This window comes from Bubalus kerabau, chromosome 17 (genome assembly GCF_029407905.1).
Source record: "Bubalus kerabau isolate K-KA32 ecotype Philippines breed swamp buffalo chromosome 17, PCC_UOA_SB_1v2, whole genome shotgun sequence".
Taxonomy (NCBI): Eukaryota; Metazoa; Chordata; class Mammalia; order Artiodactyla; family Bovidae; genus Bubalus; species Bubalus kerabau.
Window position 1 is genome coordinate 62,444,593 of NC_073640.1, and position 18,901 is coordinate 62,463,493.

An 18,901-nucleotide genomic window follows, 5' to 3' on the forward strand; every position below is an offset into this window, starting at 1 on the left:
GCTTTCTTCAAGTCCAACTCTCACATCCATACATGACCACTGGTAAAACCATAGCCTTGATTAGAGGGAACTTTGTTGGCAAAGTATTATCTCTGCCTTTTAATATGCTATCTAGGTTGGTCATAACTTTCCTTCCAAGGAGTAAGTGTCTTTTAATTTCATGGCTGCAGTCACCATCTGCAGTGATTTTGGAGCTCAAAAAAATAAAGTCTGACACTGACTGCACTGTTTCCCATCTATTTCCCATGAAGTGATGGGACCAGATGCCATGATCTTCATTTTCTGAATGTTGAGCTTTAAGCCAACTTTTTCACTCTCCACTTTCACTTTCATCAAGAGGCTTTTGAGTTCCTCTTCACTTTCTTCCATAAGGGTGGTGTCATCTCCATATCTGAGATTATTGATATTTCTCCTGGCAATCTTGATTCCAGCTTGTGCTTCTTCCAGCCCAGCGTTTCTCATGATGTACTCTGCATATAAGTTAAATAAACAGGGTGACAATATACAGCCTTGACGAACTCCTTTTCCTATTTGGAACCAGTCTGTTGTTCATGTCAGTTCTAACTGTTGCTTCTTGAGCTGCATACAGGTTTCTCAAGAGGCAGATCAGGTGGTCTGGTAGTCCCATCTCTTTCAGAGTTTTCCACAGTTTATTGTGATCCACACAGTCAAAGGCTTTGGCATAGTCAATAAAGCAGAAATAGATGTTTTTCTGGAACTCTCTTGCTTTTTCCATGATCCAGAGGATGTTGGCAATTTGATCTCTGGTTCCTTTTCTAAAACCACCTTGAACATCTGGAAGTTCGAGGTTCACATATTGCTGAAGCCTGGCTTGGAGAATTTTGAGCATTACTTTACTAGAGTGTGAGATGAGTGCAATTGTGTGGTAGTTTGAGCATTCTTTGGCATTGCCTTTCTTTGGGATTCAAATGAAAACCGACCTTTTCCAGTCCAGTGGCCACTGCTGAGTTTTCCAAATTTTCAGGCATATTGAGTGCAGCACTTTCACAGCATCATCATTCAGGATTTGAAATAGCTCAACTGGAATTCCATCACCTCCACTCGCTTTGTTTGTAGTGATGCTTTCAAAGGCCCACTTGATCACATTCAAGGATTTCTGGCTCTAGGTGAATGATTACCATCGTGATTATTTGGGTCATGAAGCTCTTTTTTTTTTACGGTTCTCCTGTGTATTCTTGCCACCTCTTAATATCTTCTGCTTATGTTAGGTGCATTCCATTTCTGTCCTTTATCGAGCCCATCTTTGCATGAAATGTCCCCTTGGTATCTCTAATTTTCTTGAAGAGATCTCTAGTCTTTCCTTTTCTGTTGTTTTCCTCTATTTCTTTGCATTGATCGCTGAGGAAGGCTTTCTTGTCTCTCCTTGCTATTCTTTGGAACTCTGCATTCAGATGCTTATATCTTTCCTTTTCTCCTTTGATTTTCACTCCTCTTCTTTTCAGAGCTATTTGTAAGGCTTCCTCAGACAGCCATTTTGCTTTTTTTGCATTTATTTTCCATGGGGATGGTCTTGATCCCTGTCTCCTGTACAATGTCATGAACCTCCGTCCATAATTCATCAGGCACTCTATCAGATCTTGTCCCTTAAATTTATTTCTCATGTCCACTGTATAATCATAAGGGATTTGATTTAGGTCATACCTGAATGGTCTTGTGGTTTTCCCTACTTTCTTCAGTTTCAGTCTGAATTTGGCAATAAGAGTTCATGATCTGAGCCACAGTCAGCTCCTGGTCTTGTTTTTGCTGACTGTATAGAGTTTCTCCATCTTTGGCTGCAAAGAATATAATCAATCTGATTTCGGTGTTGACCATCTGGTGATGTCCATGTGTAGAGTCTTCTCTTGTTGTTGGAAGAGGGTGTTTGCTATGACCAGTGCGTTCTCTTAGCAAAACTCTATTAGTCTTTGCCCTGCTTCATTCTGTATTCCAAGGCCAAATTTGCCTGTTACTCCAGGTGTTTCTTGACTTGCTACTTTTGCATTCCAGTCCCCTATAATGAAAAGGGCATCTTCTTTGGGTGTTAGTTCTGAAAGGTCTTGAAGCTCTTCATAGAACCGTTCAGCTTCTTCAGTGTTACTGGTTTGGGCATAGGCTTGGATTACCGTGATAGTGAATGGTTTGCCTTGGAAACGAACAGAGATCATTCTGTCATTTTTGAGATTGCATCCAAGTACTGCATTTTGGACTCTTTTGTTGACCATGATGGCTACTCCAATTCGTCTAAGGGATTCCTGCCCAAAGTAGTAGATATAATGATCATCTGAGTTAAATTCACTCATTCCAGTCCATTTTAGTTTGCTGATTCCTAGAATGTCGACATTCACTCTTGCCATCTCCTATTTGACCACCTCCAATTTGCCTTGATTCCTGGACCTGACATTCCAGGTTCCTATGCAGTATTGCTCTTTACAGCATTGAACCTTGCTTCTATCATCATTCAGATCCACAGCTGGGTATTGTTTTTTCTTTGGCTCCATCCCTTCATTCTTTCTGAAGTTATTTCTCCACTGATCTCCAGTAGCATATTGGCCACCTACCAACCCAGGGAGATCCTCTTTCAGTATCCTATCATTTTACCTTTTCATACTGATCATGGGTTTCTCAAGGCAAGAATACTGAAGTGGTTTGCCATTCCCTTCTCCAGTGGACCACATTCTGTCAGACCTCTCCATCATGACCCGCCCATCTTGGGTGGCCCCACACCACATGGTTTAGTTTCATTGAGTTAGACAAGGCTGTGGTCTGTGTGATCAGACTGGATAGTTGTCTGTAATTGTGGTTTCAGAGTGTCTGCCCTCTGATGCCCTCTCTCAGTGCCTACCATCTTACTTGGGTTTCTCTTACCTTGGATGTGTGGTATCTTTCATGACTGCTCCAGGAAAGCACAGCCGGTGCTCCTTACCTTGGACGAGGGGTATCTCCTCACGGCCACCCCTCCTGACCTTGAACATGGAAGAGCTCCTCTCGGCCCTACTGCACCTGCTCAGCCACCACTCCTTGGATGTAGGGTTGCTCATTTTGGCTACCGCCCTGACCTCGGGCATGGGGTAGCTCCTCTTGGCTGCCGCCCCTGACCTCAGATGTAGGGTAGCTCCTCTCGGCTGCCGCCCCTGACCTTGGATGTGTGGTAGCTCCTCTAGGCTGCTCCTGTGCTGTTGCAGCCTGTTGATGGAGCAGTTAGTTCCCCAACCAAGAGTCAAATCCATCCCCCCCCCCCCCCACCTTTTTTCCCCTTTTTCCTCTGTGCTTAGTTTCACTCACTCATAGAGAGTCACATGGTGAGGTTTCAAACGTTTCAGACCTCAAGCCAGAGTTCCTGGTGCAGAATGACTGCACAGATACCTCAGTTCGGAGGGTGGTGTACAGATGTGCTGCACACGACACTCAATTCAAGATGGCGGTGGCAGGCTGTAGATTTAAGGAAGTGCTATTATGTGTATCTTGCAAATGCAATTTGGTTTGTTCCCAATTGTAAGCACTATGGTTGAACCCAAGAGGAGTGATACAAAATTGAGTACAATTCCAATTGCAATTTAATAATACTTGTTTTTGTAAATCTATTAATTGATCTCCAGTCCATTGGATGGCTCTTTTTAAATCCTGAATTTTATCTTGAACTTTTTCATCTATCTGAATCTGTGTCCTATATACTATGAGCATCTTTAGTCCAGTTTTGAATAAAGTTTTGTGTTTGAATTGAAGTTTGTAAAGCAATGTCTGCGACAGCAGCAATGGTGTAAATGGCTATTAAACCCCAAATGCCAAGAATCAATCATCTGATGAATCACTTAGCTCGTCGGAATAATTTAATGAGTAACTGAGAGATAAGTCTAGCCATGGGACCCTCTTTTCTTTCCAGGGTCGTTGGAGATCTACTGGCAACCACAGACTATGTCGAGATTGAAGAATCAAAAGGGATTAGTTGTGTGTTTTTTTGTTTGTTTGTTTTTTTGAGAAATAGAGGATTTAAGACAAGTATACAATGTGCAATCTATACAAGTCACAGAACGTAAAGTCTTATTGAATTGTAAGTTTCCTATGGCAATAACAAAAGGAAAGGGAACACAAGCTTGTATAAAATATGAATGATTATAATGGAAGGAATAGTTACACTCTTCCAACAGTTTGAAAACCTTAGCTGAACAGCTAGCTGATCAATTATCTGGGCTAGACCCTCGAGGATGGTTTCAAAGCATTACACATAGTATTGGATCTGGAACTGTAATGCTGAGAATTATCCTGGTGATTATATTTGTAGTATACCAATGCCTTTCAACTAAAATTGTTCAAACTAAACAAACTCAATTGGTCAGGGCCTTTTTCACAAAAGTATCTACAGTCACCCCCAATTATGAAAAAATTAAAAAGGGGGGAATTGTCAGGGGATGTTCTACTTTAAGGAATCCAGTATGTTGTCTTTTCTTCCTTTGTGTGCCATTTCTCAAGGACTCTCTGTTCCTTATCAGTTCCGGAAAACAGGAACGAGCAGAGCTCCATGCAGTTCTCAGGACTGAGATCATGGGAAAGAGCACCTGCTTGGATTCCCTTCAGTGACTCCCTTCAGTGACTCTCTTCAGTGACCTTTTACTTACAGGACTATCCATTTTGTTGCAACTCATGGAATTTCATTCTTAATGGCTGAGTAATCATTTTATTGAAGATATATAAACACGTGTTTCTGCAAATAAAGTACGCTTGTTTCACTCGAGATTTGGGTGTCCCACATCCTTCTTTTCTTCGCCTTCTTTTCATCTACTCCAGTCCCCAGGTCCTGGTCTGTAAAGACCATAACAGATAAGGAAGATAGACATGTTCCTGTGTATTCCCCTTTTTAAAATTTTTTTATTTGTAGTTTCAGTGTGTGATATGCTCGTTCAACTATGCCCTGTGGTTGTGGATTATAAGGAATATCTGTAAAATGTTTAATAGAAAATGATTGTAATAATTGTTTGAATTGCCTAGAAATATAGGTAGGGCCATTGTCTGTTTTTATAGAACTAGGTGTTCCCATTATTGTAAAGCAAGTTACTGCCGCTGCTGCTGCTAAGTCACTTCAGTCGTGTCCGACTCTGTGCGACCCCATAGATGGCAGCCCACCAGGCTCCTCCATCCCTGAGATTCTCCAGGCAAGAACACTGGAGTGGCAAGTTAATAGGTTGGTAATAACATGTGTAGTTTCACCTTGGGGAGGTGTGGCCCATATAAAAGAAAAACTCGTACCGATTGAGATATGTAAGAAGGAAGAGGGAGAAAGTTCAGGGCAATGAGTTACATCCATTTGCCATAGTTCATTGGGTTGTAATCCTCGAGGACTGATACTTTGTGCAAAGGGTCGAAGATGTAAGGGCCTACAAGTAGAGCAATTATTAATGATTTCTTTAGCATGTCAGTATGGAATTTTCCAAATTTGATGTAATGAGCCAGCATTATTGTGTAATAGAGCATGATGCTCTTCAGGAGTAGCAAGAGAGAGAAGTTTATCAGTTTGTTCATTACCATGAGCCATAGGGCCAGGAAGACAAGAATGTGTTTGAATACGGGTAATATAAATAGGGGAAGTGTGGTTCTTAACAATAAATTGTAGTTCAAGAAAAAGTGGTTGGATTATAGAATGATTAGAATTTATGGTAGAAATTTCTATATTTCTTAATACAAAAACTGAATATAAGGAGTCGGAAACTATATTAATAGAATAAGTATGTAGGTGAATAACGTGAATGAGAGCATATAATTCGATTTGTTGAGCAGAGTGAAATTTAGTATAAAAGACATTATATTCTTTGAGAGATCAGAATGAGGCTTTGGTGTTTTTAGTCCCATCTATATGCATTCTCAAATTGATGTTTATTAATAGGTACTACAATTTTATGAGGATTGGGGCCAATTATAGCCTTAACTCTATTTCTTCCATTGATAATGATTAGAGTGATCGAATCAAGATATAGAGTGTAAGTGACCTTATCCCTCTGAAATGGGTATAGATCCATTCTATTGGGTATGCTTGTTGGGTAAGAAGTCCTGTGGGAGAATGGGGAGAGGGGAGTATAAATAATTCTAGAGGTAAATCAAGTCTAATACGAGTAAGAAATTGTTTTTGCAATTTATTTTGTATTAAATAGAGTTTTTCTCGTGCCTCTTGTTAAAGTGATGGAGGGCTATTTAAATCCGGATCTCTTTTTAAAGTGTTAAATAAATTAGTTAGTTGATAATTTGTAATGTCTAAAGAGGATATAATCCAATTTATATTGCCTAAAAGTTTTTGAAAATCATTCAAGGTTGATAGTTTATTAACATAAATCTGTATTAGTTGGGGAGTAATATGTTGTCTATTAACAATTAGTAATTAACAATAAGTAATAGTAAGGTGTAGATGTTTGAATCTTTTCAGGGGCTTTGATTAATTTAGAAGCTTTTAAGCATTGTTGAGCTATGTCAAGCATCTGTTGAGTTTCTAAAATAGATGGAGCTGAAAACAATGTATCATCCATATAATGAATAACAAGACAGTCAGGAAATTGTTTTCTCACAGGTTCAAGAGCTTTGGCTACATCATATTGACACATGGTGGGAGAATTCATCATTCCTTGAAGCAACACAGTCCATTGATAATGTTTATGAGGCCCGATATGATTATGATAAGGAAGAAAGAAAGCAAATCTCTCTCGGTCTAGAGGGTGTAAAGGTATAGTAAAAAAGCAATCCTGTAAATCTATAATAATAATATTCCAGTTTTGAGGAATAAATGGTAAGTGATGGAATTCCTAGTTGTAATGCACCCATAGGTTTCATAGATGTATTAACTTTTCGAAGATCTGTTAAAAGACCCCATTTGCCAGATTTCTTTTTTATTACAAAAATGGGAGAATTCCAAGGAGAATAAGATTCCTCAATATGTTTTAATTTCAATTGTGCATCTATAAGTTCCTTAGCAGCCTCTTTCTCTTTTGCAAGGGGCCACTGCTCTGTCTAAATAGGCTTATCATTTTTCCAAGTTATTTTAATAATTGTATTGTTTGTTAAATGAGCAATGGCCCAAAGGAAAAATGTAGAATATATATTTGAGTTTGCCATTGCATAAGTAAATGTCTTCCTATTAAATTAAGGGGTGCATCCATCACATAAGGTCATAATGTTGCAGGCTGGCCTTCTGGTCCCTCATATATAAACCTCTTGTATTTTGGTTTGAGAAATCCCTGCAATTTGGTGAGAAATTTCCTGTATAGGCCAAGATTTGGGCCACAAATGTTTGGAAATAATGGTAATATCAGATCCAGTATCAAGAAGACCAGAAAATCTTTTGCCATTAATTTTCATATTTATATTTGGTCGTGCATATTCAAATACTGTTGATGTCCATAAGGATTGCTTTTCATCTGTACTACCAAATCCACCTGTCCTTAAACCATTAGAGGAGTTAATAGAAATGTAAGGTAAAAGAAGTAATTGGGCAATTTTGTCCCCCTTTTTGAATTGTCATAGTATCTGAGATGACATCATACTTTGAATTTTTTTTTTTTTTATAATCTGAATGAATTATTTCAGGGTGGATAGCCATTTCTTTAGAAGTCAGACTAGATTGGCCAAGTATAAGGCAGAAGGTTTGTGGGGGTAGGGGTCCATAAAGTCCAGTAGGTATTCTAGAAGGGACTGCTTGAGGAAAGAGAAGAAAATCATTTAGGGCTGGTATATTGATGGCAGCATTGCTGGATGTTGAAGGTTTGAGGGAAAAGATGGCATTTACCCCTGGTTTTTGTTGATGGGGACCCACCCGGGGAGTCCCCATCTTTTAGTTTCCTGAAATAGGGTTCCCTTCAACATCATACTTAGATCGGTATTTTTAGCCTAATGTACCCCTTTATGACATTGAGGAAAGACTCCTGGAGGTTTTTTAGTAGTTTTAATTTTTTCTGTGTGTTTTTTAGGGCAGTTCTTTTTTAAATGGCTCTTATCTCCACAAACAAAACATCCTTCATTCCCCTTTTTAAAGGCAGCAGCCATTGCTTCAGCTAACATTTGCATTGTCTGAGTTTCTGATCCTAAGTTGCGACAAGCCTTCAAATAATCAATAACATTCCCAGTCTCACGAATTGGAGTGATAGCTCTTTAACACTCCTGATTCGCATTCTCATATGCAAGTAGTTTTTCTAATTGCACTCTTGTCTCTATTCCGTCAACATTATGGGAGATAGGAACTTCCAGTCTAGTTAAAAAATCACCATAGGCTTCATTCAGATCAGACCAATCAGTCACTCAGTCGTGTCCAACTCTTTGCGACCCCATGAATCGCAGCACGCCAGGCCTCCCTGTTCAACACCAACTCCCGGAGTTCACTGAGACTCACATCCATCGAGTCAGCGATGCCATCCAGCCATCTCATCCTCTGTCATCCCCTTCTCCTCTTGCCCCCAATCCCTCGCAGCATCAGAGTCTTTTCCAATGCGTCAACCCTTCACATCAGGTGGCCAAAGTACTGGAGTTTCAGCTTTAGCATCATTCCTTCCAAAGAAATCCCAGGGCTGATCTCCTTCAGAATGGACTGGTTGGATCTCCTTGCAGTCCAAGGGACTCTCAAGAGTCTTCTCCAACACCACAGTTCAAAAGCATCAATTCTTCGGCGCTCAGCCTTCCTCACAGTCCAACTCTCACATCCATACATGACCACAGGAAAAACCATATCCTTGACTAGACGAACCTTTGTTGGCAAAGTAATGTCTCTGCTTTTGAATATGCTATCTAGGTTGGTCATAACTTTCCTTCCAAGGAGTAAGTGTCTTTTAATTTCATGGCTGCAGTCACCATCTGCAGTGATTTTGGAGCCCAGAAAAATAAAGTTTGACACTGTTTCCACTGTTTCCCCATCTATTTCCCATGAAGTTATGGGACCGGATGCCATGATCTTCGTTTTCTGAATGTTGAGCTTTAAGCCAACTTTTTCACTCTCCACTTTCATCAAGAGGCTTTTGAGTTCCTCTTCACTTTCTGCCATAAGGGTGGTGTCATCTGCATATCTGAGGTTATTGATATTTCTCCCGGCAATCTTGATTCCAGCTTGTGTTTCTTCCAGTCCAGCGTTTCTCATGATGTACTCTGCATATAAGTTAAATAAACAGGGTGACAATATACAGCCTTGACGAACTCCTTTTCCTATTTGGAACCAGTCTGTTGTTCCATGTCCAGTTCTAACTGTTGCTTCCTGACCTGCATACAAATTTCTCAAGAAGCAGGTCAGGTGGTCTGGTATTCCCATCTCTTTCAGAATTTTCCACAGTTTCTTGTGATCCACACAGTCAAAGGCTTTGGCATGGTCAATAAAGCAGAAATATATGTTTTTCTGGAACTCTCTTGCTTTTTCCATGATCCAGCGGATGTTGGCAATTTGATCTCTGGTTCCTCTGCCTTTTCTAAAACCAGCTTGCACATCAGGAAGTTCACGGTTCACATATTGCTGAAGCCTGGCTTGGAGAATTTTGAGCATTACTTGACTAGCATGAGATGAGTGCAATTGTGCAGTAGTTTGAGCATTCTTTGGCATTGCCTTTCTTTGGGATTGGAATGAAAACGGACATTTTCCAGTCCTGTGGCCACTGCTGAGTTTTCCAAATGTGCTGGCATATTGAGTGCAGCATTTTCACAGCATCATCTTTCAGGATTTGGAATAGCTCAACTGGAATTCTATCACCTCCACTGGCTTTGTTCATAGTGATGCTTTCTAAGGCCCACTTGACTTCACATTCCAGGATGTCTGGCTCTAGGTCAGTGATCACACCATCATGATTATCTGGGTCGTGAAGATCTTTTTTGTACAGTTCTTCTGTGTATTCTTGCCATCTCTTCTTAATATCTTCTGCTTCTGTTAGGTCCCTACCATTTCTGTCCTTTATTGAGCCCATCTTTGCATGAAATGTTCCATTGGTATCTCTGATTTTCTTGAAGAGATCTCTAGTCTTCATTAGGCTTCATTAGGCCCTTGTAATATCTTTGTGTAGTTACTTTTAGGTTCCCCTTAAGGAGTAATTCGATCCCAGGCTTCAAGGGCAACTTCTTTCAATTGCTCATGCAACAAAGGAGGCCATTGTATCTGAGCTCTCACCAAATCAAATTGCCCCATACTGGTTAACATTTTGAAAGTAATTTGGTTTTGGGGAGTGCCAGCTCGAGCGTTAAAATTGGCATGATCTCAGGTCACATCATGAAACCACATTATCCATTGAAGATATTTTTCTGGTTTAAGAAGAGCTTTTCTAAAAATTCACCAATCATAAGGAATAAAATTTCCAATAGAAGATGCCATAGCATTTAGAAGTTTTTTTGTAAAAGGTGAATGAGGGCCGTACATAGTTACAGCCTTTTTCATCTGTTGCATGTGAGAAAAATCAATGTCTTCGTATTGTGGTGTTAGTTGCCCTTGAGCATAAACATTTCCTAACGCAGGAAAGGCAAAAAGATCATCAGCCTCAGAGACTCGAGATTGCAAATCCAGTAAATCAGAAGCCTTTGTCGTGAAGGAGAATGAGTGGATCATCTGTTTTCATAAATATGAGTGTGTGTTAGGGGCTTGTCATTGTCATCAAAAAAAGCATTGTTGGCTTTAGTGTCAGAGAGAGCATCAGAAGAATTATCATCAGATTAATTTTGTCCTCTAATTGAGGGGACCTTCGGTTTTGTGCCCATTACAAGAGGAGGAGGAGGAGTGCTTGGGACAGCCAGAGCAGGGATGGTGGGAAAGTTTTGAAACATTTTGTTTCTGTAATTGGGCCTTCTGTAAAGTCTTATCATCTAATTTATATTCGTATAATGAGCATTCCGCTTGTTGACAAATATCAGGGGGGCTAGAACTGCCTTAAAATGGCAAGATCACGGCTTTAATGAGGGCCCACAAGGGCCAGAAATTTATTGGAATATTTTTTCCCCATCTTGCAGCTTGTTCAACATTTTCTTTAACCCAGTTCCAAATTTCTAAATTGAAACTGCCTTCATCAGGGAACCAGGGATTATATTTAACCGCTGTTTGGAGACAAGGCTCTATCTGTTAACACAAAACTACAAGTCCTTGAACCTTAAATAAATGATAAAGCAGAAAAGTGGTGGGGCTTTCCAGCCATTTGTCCTATAACCCTGCACTTAACGACCACCATAGGTCCTAACAGTCACTCCGTCCGCTTGCCTAGGGCATTCACCAGCTCCCTGTTCAGGCGCCACTTGTCACGGTCTTTGTAGACTGGGACCTGGGGACTGGAGTCAACGAGAAGAAGGACGCAGGGAACCCAGGTCTTGAGTGAAACAAGGGTGCTTTATTTGCAGAAACGTATGTTTCTATATCTTCATACAAGGCAGCTTTAGGCAGTAAAATAATTGAGGAAAAACAAAGCCAAGCCAATAACAATCTTCAAAGGGCCAGAAAGCATTCCATATCCTGAGGAAGAGGGGCATAACTGAATAGATTACCTTTAAGTAAAAGGTCACTGAAGGGAGTCACTGAAAGGAGTGCAAGCAGGTGCTCTTTCTCATGATATCAGTCCTGAGAACTGCGTGAAGCTCTGCTCATTCCTAATTTCCAGGAACTGGTAAGGAATAAGAGTTCTTGAGAAACGGGACACAAAAAGAAAATAATATATTGGATCCCTTAAAGTTGAACGTCCCCTGACACAGAGCAATTATTTTGAACATCAAATTTGATCGGAACCAGGATAATATGTGTAGGTGTATGAATCACATTTAACAGCTGTCATTACCATTTGCTAGTGTTGTATTCAAAGAACTACATTCTGAATGTATCAAGGTTTCCTGTTTCCATGAATAAAATATAAACACTTCTGAAACGGCCCTGGATGAATTGTGTTTATTCCATCAACACAGTTTCATCTCACTTCAGTACTTTATAACAGCAGCTAAGAAAGCAGCATTAGACTCTCAGGTTTAAATAAATATAGAACAATTTCTTGTCACCATGGAATCAAACAACATGAAATTTGGGGGTTACATAGTCAAAATTTTTAACTAAAGTTACTCTCTCTACACCCTATAACAGAGCATTCATATGACTGTAATCCAAATAGCACAGCAGTGCATTTTAGACTGACTTCCATTAATGTGCAAAAATTGCATCAAATAAACTTGAAGGTCTAATTTGCTTTTTCTTTTTTTTTTCTTTTTGGCTGTGCTGTTGCTGCGTGTAAGCTTTCTCTAGTTGCTGTGAGTGTTGGCTTTTCTTGTTGGGGAGCACAGTCTCTAGATGCGAGGACTCAGTAGTTGCAGCTCACAGGCTCTAAAGCATGGACTCAGTAGCTGCAGCACATGCTGTTAATTGCCCTGTGGTATGTGGAATCTTCTCAGACCAAGGATGGAACCTGTATCCTCTGCATCGACAGGCGGATTCTTAATCACTGAACCATTGGGGAAGTCCCTAATTAGCTTTATTGAATGACTGATGCATTGGGCAGAATTCAACCTGGTAAATGGGTGCACCAAGGAGCCTTACACAGTGGACAGTCTCAGGATGTTGAGGGTATTTTCATGTGCATTTTGATTGTGTATCTCTTACAGATTTTTGGCTTGTCCTTACTATGAAGTTTTTATTTAGATATGGGCTCTTGGTGTTTCTTAGATTTGGGTGGCTGTTTCCTTTCCCAGGTTAGAGTGGTTTCAGCTGTTTTCTTCTCCTAAGATCCTTCCTGTCTTCTTCTGGGACTCCTACAGGGCAAATATTAGTGGCTTCTTATCCCAGAGATCTCTGTAAATGTCCTCCTTTGATTATTTTTTATTCTGTTCAGTAGTGGTGATTTTCAGTGCTTTTTCTTCTAGCTCACTGATGTGTTCTCTGCCTCATTTAGCCTGTTCTGATTCATTTTAGTTTCTGTTTTTTGTTTGTTTGTTTGTTTTTTCATTTACTATATTCTTCAGTTCTGTTTCATTGGTTGTTATATTTTCTAAGTCTTCGCTAAAGACTTCTCATTTCTCAGGTCATGCATTCTTCTCCCAAGTTCTTTGATCATGTTTACTACCATTACTCTGAACTCTTTCAGGTAGATTGTCTATCTCCACGTTACTTAGTTCTTCTGGGGTTTTGTCTTGTTCTTCCCTCTGAAACATATTCCTCTGTCACCTCGTTTTGTGTAAATTTCTATTTGAACTTTAATCTATCTGGTAGTGTAGTTACGTTTCTTGACCTTGGAGAAGTGGCCCCCTGCAGGAGATATCCCAGGCATCCTTCTCCCGATCCAAGGGCCATTGGACATCTAATCCCAGGGTGGTGTCCACGTGTATTTGCGGACTCGGTTTTCAAGCTGTGGGACTCTACTTTTCTTGCTTTTGGTGGCCGCCCTCTAATGTGAAGAGCTGATTCATTGGAAAAGACCCTGATGCTGAGAAAGATTGAGGACAGGAGGATAAAGGGGCGACAGAGAACTAGAGGTTTGGATGACATCACTGATTCAATGGATATGACTTTGAGCAAACTCCAGGAGATGTTGAAGGACAGGGAAGCCTGGCGTGCTGCAGTCCATCAGGTTGCAAAGAGTCGAACACGACTGAGTGGCTGAACAACAACACTGCTGGGTGAGGCTGGTCTGGAGGCTTGTGCCTGCACAGTGGTGGTTAGAACTGGGTCTTGACACTTTTGTAGTTAGAGTTTGTCGAAAGGCATGTGTACAGGAAGCCTTTGGACATCCTGTCTGCTGATGGTTAGGGTCGCATCCTGGCCCTTTCATCCTTTGGCCTTAGGGGTCCCATTTCTGTAGCCTACAGGTTCTGAGTGGAGCCAGTGTCAGGCCAAGATGGAGACCTCACGCAGAGGAGTGCTCTCTCGTAGTTCTGCCCTCAGGATCTGTGTCCCCTCGGTGAGCCACAGCCCACCCCCTACCCCCCGGAGATCCTTCAAGACCAGCAGGCAGGTCTCACCATCCAGGATCCTAGCAAAAGATTGTGTTTTGCCCTTCATCTCAGCTTCGTCTCAGTGTGCAAGAGGCTTCATCTGCACCTGTTAAGAGTGAAGTCTCTGTTTGCCCCATTCCTGTCAGACTCCTGCAGTCAGGGCCCACTGGTCTTCAGACGTAAATGTTAAAGATCTCTTTGGCCTTATTCATTGATTCATGGGTTGGTCAGCATCCCACCTGGTAAATAAAAATGTGCTCCCAGAAGCTGTCTGTCCTCTTTACACCAAGGTATATATGAATCAGTGGATTGTTTTCAAACTTTTGTGACCTGAATATGCTCATAAATGCCATGATGTGTACAAAGTAGGTGCAGCATAAACACGAAGAAGCTGAGTTTCTTTAGGGGTGGGGTTCACTTCCATGAAAAAACTAAAATGGCAAAATGGTGAAATGAAATGTTTAATTTGGGAGTTGGTTGTGATCAGGTGCTTGAAAGTCAAGTGAGTAGAGTTGCACAAGCACACAGTGAAGGGAATGACTATGGATTCCAACTGTATTTTGTGACAGGGAACTAGTCTCCAGTACCAAATGTCTGCAAGTCATTCTGCTGTTTCTCAGTGTTGTGTTCACATTCAGAGCGTGACAATCTTGCAGAGAAAGTGAGATGTGTTCTTTATTCCCAACTGAAAATACTTTCTTTGACAACTGGTGTTAAATTGTACTCAAATTCACTTTTATATCACAGTTTGGAAGTCCCTGTTTTAATGCTTTATGCATGCAATCTTTTTGAATTTGAACTCCAAAATAAGTACTGATGTTCTTTCTCGTTTCCCAGATGAAGGAACTTGAATGCAACAAAAATCACCCCATCCCAGGAAGGGACTGAATTGGAGCTTGAATCTACGTTGTCTTGCTTCAAAGATCTCTTCACCATGTTGTTACACCGAGGCCCAGGTTGTTGGCATGGCTACAGTAATTCTTGTTGCAGTTGACAGGGCCGAGGTGCAGGCAGGCACAAAGCATGGGATGAGTCACCTTGTCCCAGTTGTATTTCTGGGGGAACAGCTGAGGGGAGGCTCCCTGAGGTGGCACCTCAGGCAGCAGACCAAGTGCAGGTAGACTCTCTGCATATAGTAATTCTGAGACAGTAGGGCCATCCACCAGCTCTGTGCCCACAAAAATCAAACGATGCTGGTCAGTTAGGATGACCTCAGTGTATTTACAAAGATCTGTTGGAATAACTTAACAGAAAAACCTGAACAAACTGTTCAGTCAATCCAATAAATATCTGTGTCCAGTGGGCTGCCTCCCAGAAGAAAAAGACAAGGCATAAACATTTCATTAATGTATTTAGACTGTTTTTTTAAGACCTAATTCTGTTGCATAGTATAGTCTGTAGAATACTGAAAATGTAACTTTTATATGCACCATGTGTGTGTGTGTGCTAAGGCACTTCAGTTGTGCCTGACTCCTTGTGACCCTATGGACTGTAGCACCCCCAGGCTCCTCTGTCCATGGGATTCTCCAGGCAAGAATACTGGAGTGGATTGCTATGCTCTCCTCCAGGGTATGTTGCTGACCTAGGGATCAAACTGTTCTTTACCACTAGCATCACCATGACCCAGTGATAAGTGCCTTGTTGTGGTAGTCCGGAAACGAACCCACAATATCTCCAGACCATGTCTTTAGTTACATTTCATCAGTCAGTGTTGCCAATGAATGTTTAATAAGATGTAGGCACAGATTACCATATAATCCCAGAAGAGAGATTATCCAAGGTGAAGTTGTATTTGTTTAGGCAAGAGTGGTTCATTCTGATTGATAGAGAAGACACATTTCCTTTTAGCCAAGAACAAGTGTAAATTGGTGGCAACTACTGAAATAATTGGACAAGATTGTGGTTGCTGAGGTTTAGAAGAGAAACATAAGAGATAAAACACTTTAGAGTAACAATAATTTACTATCTATTCAAAATCATATTATTAATGGAGGACTAAAAGAGAAACTCTTGGCAGAACTCTATTAACTTTGCCCTGCTTCATTCTGTACTCCAAGGCCAAATTTGCCTGTTACTCCAGGTGTTTCTTGACTTCCTACTTTTGCATTCCAGTCCCCTATAATGAAAAGGACATCTTTTTTGGGTGTTACTTCTAGAAGGTTTTGTAGGTCTTCATGGAACTGCTCAACTTCAGCTTCTTCAGCCTTACTGGTTGGGGCATAGACTTGGATTACCGTGATATTGAATGGTTTGCCTTGGAAATGAACAGAGATCATTCTGTCGTTTTTGAGATTGCATCCAAGTACTGCATTTTGGACTCTTTTGTTGACTATGATGGCTACTCCATTTCTTCTAAGGGATTCCTACCCACAGTAGTAGATATAATGGTCATCTGAGTTAAACTGACCCATTCCAGTCCATCTTAGTTCACTGATTCCTAGAATGTTGAGGTTCACTCTTGCCATCTCCTATTTGACCACTTCCAATTTGCCTTGATTCATGGACCTAACATTCCAGGTTCCTATGCAATATTGCTCTTTACAGCATTGAACCTTGCTTCTATCACCAGTCCCATCCACAACTGGGTGTTGTTTTTTCTTTGGCTGCATCCCTTCATTCTTTCTGGAGTTATTTCTCTACTGATCTCCAGTAGCATATTGGGCACCTACCGACCTGGGGAGTTGATCTTTCAGTGTCCTATCTTTTTGCCTTTTCATACTGTTCATGGGGTTCTCAAGGCAAGAATACTGAAGTGGTTTGCCATTCCGTTCTCCAGTGGACCACATTGTGTCAGACCTCTCCACCATGACCCGCCCATCTTGGGTTGCCCCACACTGCATGGCTTAGTTTCATTGAGTTAGACAAGGCTGTGGTCCGTGTGATCCGACTGGATAGTTGTCTGTGATTGTGGCTTCAGAGTGTCTGCCTTCTGATGCCCTCTCTCAGTGCCTACCATCTTTCTTGGGTTCCTCTTACCTTGGATTTAGGATATATCTTCACAGCTCCTCTAGCAAAGTGCAGCCGGCGCTCCTTACCTTGGATGTGGGGTAGCAGTTTAGGCAAAAAAAAAAAGAAAGAAAGAAACGTACCTCATGTTCTCAACAGTGACCTCAGCTCCGCAGTCATGGTTTCGGAACTTGCTGGAAACTTCAGAGCTGGGTAAAGAGGGAAGAGGAGCTGGGGGCTGGGCCTGAGCAGAAGGGCGGGGCCTGAGTAGAGGCCACTGAGAAGGGTGGGGTGTAGAGCACTCGCCAGCTTCCTGCTGAGAGGGGCGGGTGCACGTTCTTCCATTTGGTTCCCAACATAGCTTGTCTGGGTTTAGAAACACTTTATGGTCTTCCGTGTCTTGTTTTGCACTATTGATTCTTCCCTAGTTTAGGTAACTGTCACAGAACAGTTTTAAAGTAAAAACTTAAAATTCTGTGGGATCATTACACTGTAAATTAAGGTTTATTCTTAACAGGAGTCCTGCTGATGAGGCTGAAGGGATTCAGAGGTCTGGGAACTGAAACCTGGTGTGGTGGCGGGGCTGGGGGTTAATGTAGGGTGGTGGCTGGACCCAGAAACCCAGATATTCCTGCAATTAGAATGTAAGCAGTCTAAGTAAACAACTGGATTTGTGTAGGGATGACAAGCTAGAATGTGAAACACACAACTCTTACAACCACTTTCTACTAACATCTGTAAGGAGAAAAGTGTCTTGACATCCCAGTTCTTCAAGGATCAAGCTCGTTAGACACTACAGCGCCAGACCAATAGTGCAGAAAAACAGGCACCAGTCTGTGCTTTGGAGATACTGACCTTGGTACATAAGTAAGCGCCTCGTGGGGCCATCCACCTCCTCAGCAAGTCCAGATTAAGTTTGAGAGTCCCGTTAATACACTGCCAAGTAAAATTCAGGGTGATCAACAAATAACTGGGAGGTCTGAAAACTAGGAGAAAAAGTGAAAGTGTCACTCAGTCATGTCCAACTCTTTGTGACCCTGCCAGGCTCCTCTGAGGGCTACAGTCCATGGGGCCACAAAGAGTTGGACACGACTGAGTGACTTTCATTTTTTCTCCTACTGCCTAGTGGGCCACAGTAGGCTCACTGCCATAGCTATGAGAAGCCTGCACACAGCAACTACAGAGTAGCCCCCATTTGCTGGAACTAAAGAAAGCCCATGCAAGGCAAAAGATCCAGCACAGCAGAAAAACAAACACTGAGTGATCTGTACTGACCAAGATAAGAAGCATCAGGACTCCAACCTCCAAGCAAACCTAAGCCAGCTTTATGTAGGTATGGAATTTATACTTGGGGGTATTTAACTGGGTACTAAGGAAATTCTGCTTTAAAAATGGGAGCTGCTTTAAATTATGTCTGGCCAACATGGGAGCTCTTTTTGACATTCCAAAACTGGCTAGAGAAAGCCAGTTTTGTAAAACATTTTCTCAGAATTCACCCTAAAGGATTAAGTCCTTCTAAGACGAACCTGCATTTCTTTCCTTGTACCTTTGTGATATCAATGTTCTACCCATCCTTTGAGGCATTTTGTTCTGAGAACTTGGTCTGGAAGGTACACACAGGGTTATATTTGGCAGCCAGTCGAATAGACTGGACCAGCTCTCAGGGGAATTTGTCATAAGGGGTCCCAGCCATTAATGGTCCCTGCCATTATTTTAACCTTACTTTTGTCTGCTTGGACAAGGGCTTTCACTTTCTTAGACTATTTTGAAGGCTGCATTCTTTGCACCCTCATGTGGTGACCTGTCTTGTGTCTTATCACCTTGAGGGGCTGTTGGGCTCTTACTACTCAATAGACAGATGGTGGATCCTTGAAATAAGAGAAACTTTTAAACTGCGACATTTTTAGAACTCATTAGCAACAGCTTTCGGCTTCCCAGGAGGCACTAGTAGTAAAGAATCTGCCTGCTAGTGCAGGAGACAAAAGGGCAGAGGAGCCTGGGAAGCTACAGTCCTTAGCATCGCAAAGAGTCAGACAGGACTGAAGTGACCTAGCATGCACATGCA

General features: G+C 41.5%; 1 protein-coding gene across 2 annotated transcripts in view; it reads right to left on the reverse strand.

Moving 5' to 3' along the window:
• Positions 1-11,291: 11,291 nt before the first annotated feature.
• The window catches only part of LOC129631279 (zinc finger protein 665-like), a 29,101-nt gene continuing 21,491 nt past the window's right edge, over positions 11,292-18,901 (reverse strand). The window contains exons 5-6 of one of the 2 annotated variants that reach the window (XR_008703965.1): positions 16,980-17,045; positions 11,292-11,582 (exon numbers count right to left, since the gene is read on the reverse strand). The gene's annotated coding sequence lies outside the window, so the exon portion shown is untranslated. Of the gene's footprint in view, positions 11,583-14,738; positions 15,059-16,979; positions 17,046-18,901 lie in introns of those variants that run through there. The other variant, XR_008703962.1, reaches the window with a different exon arrangement.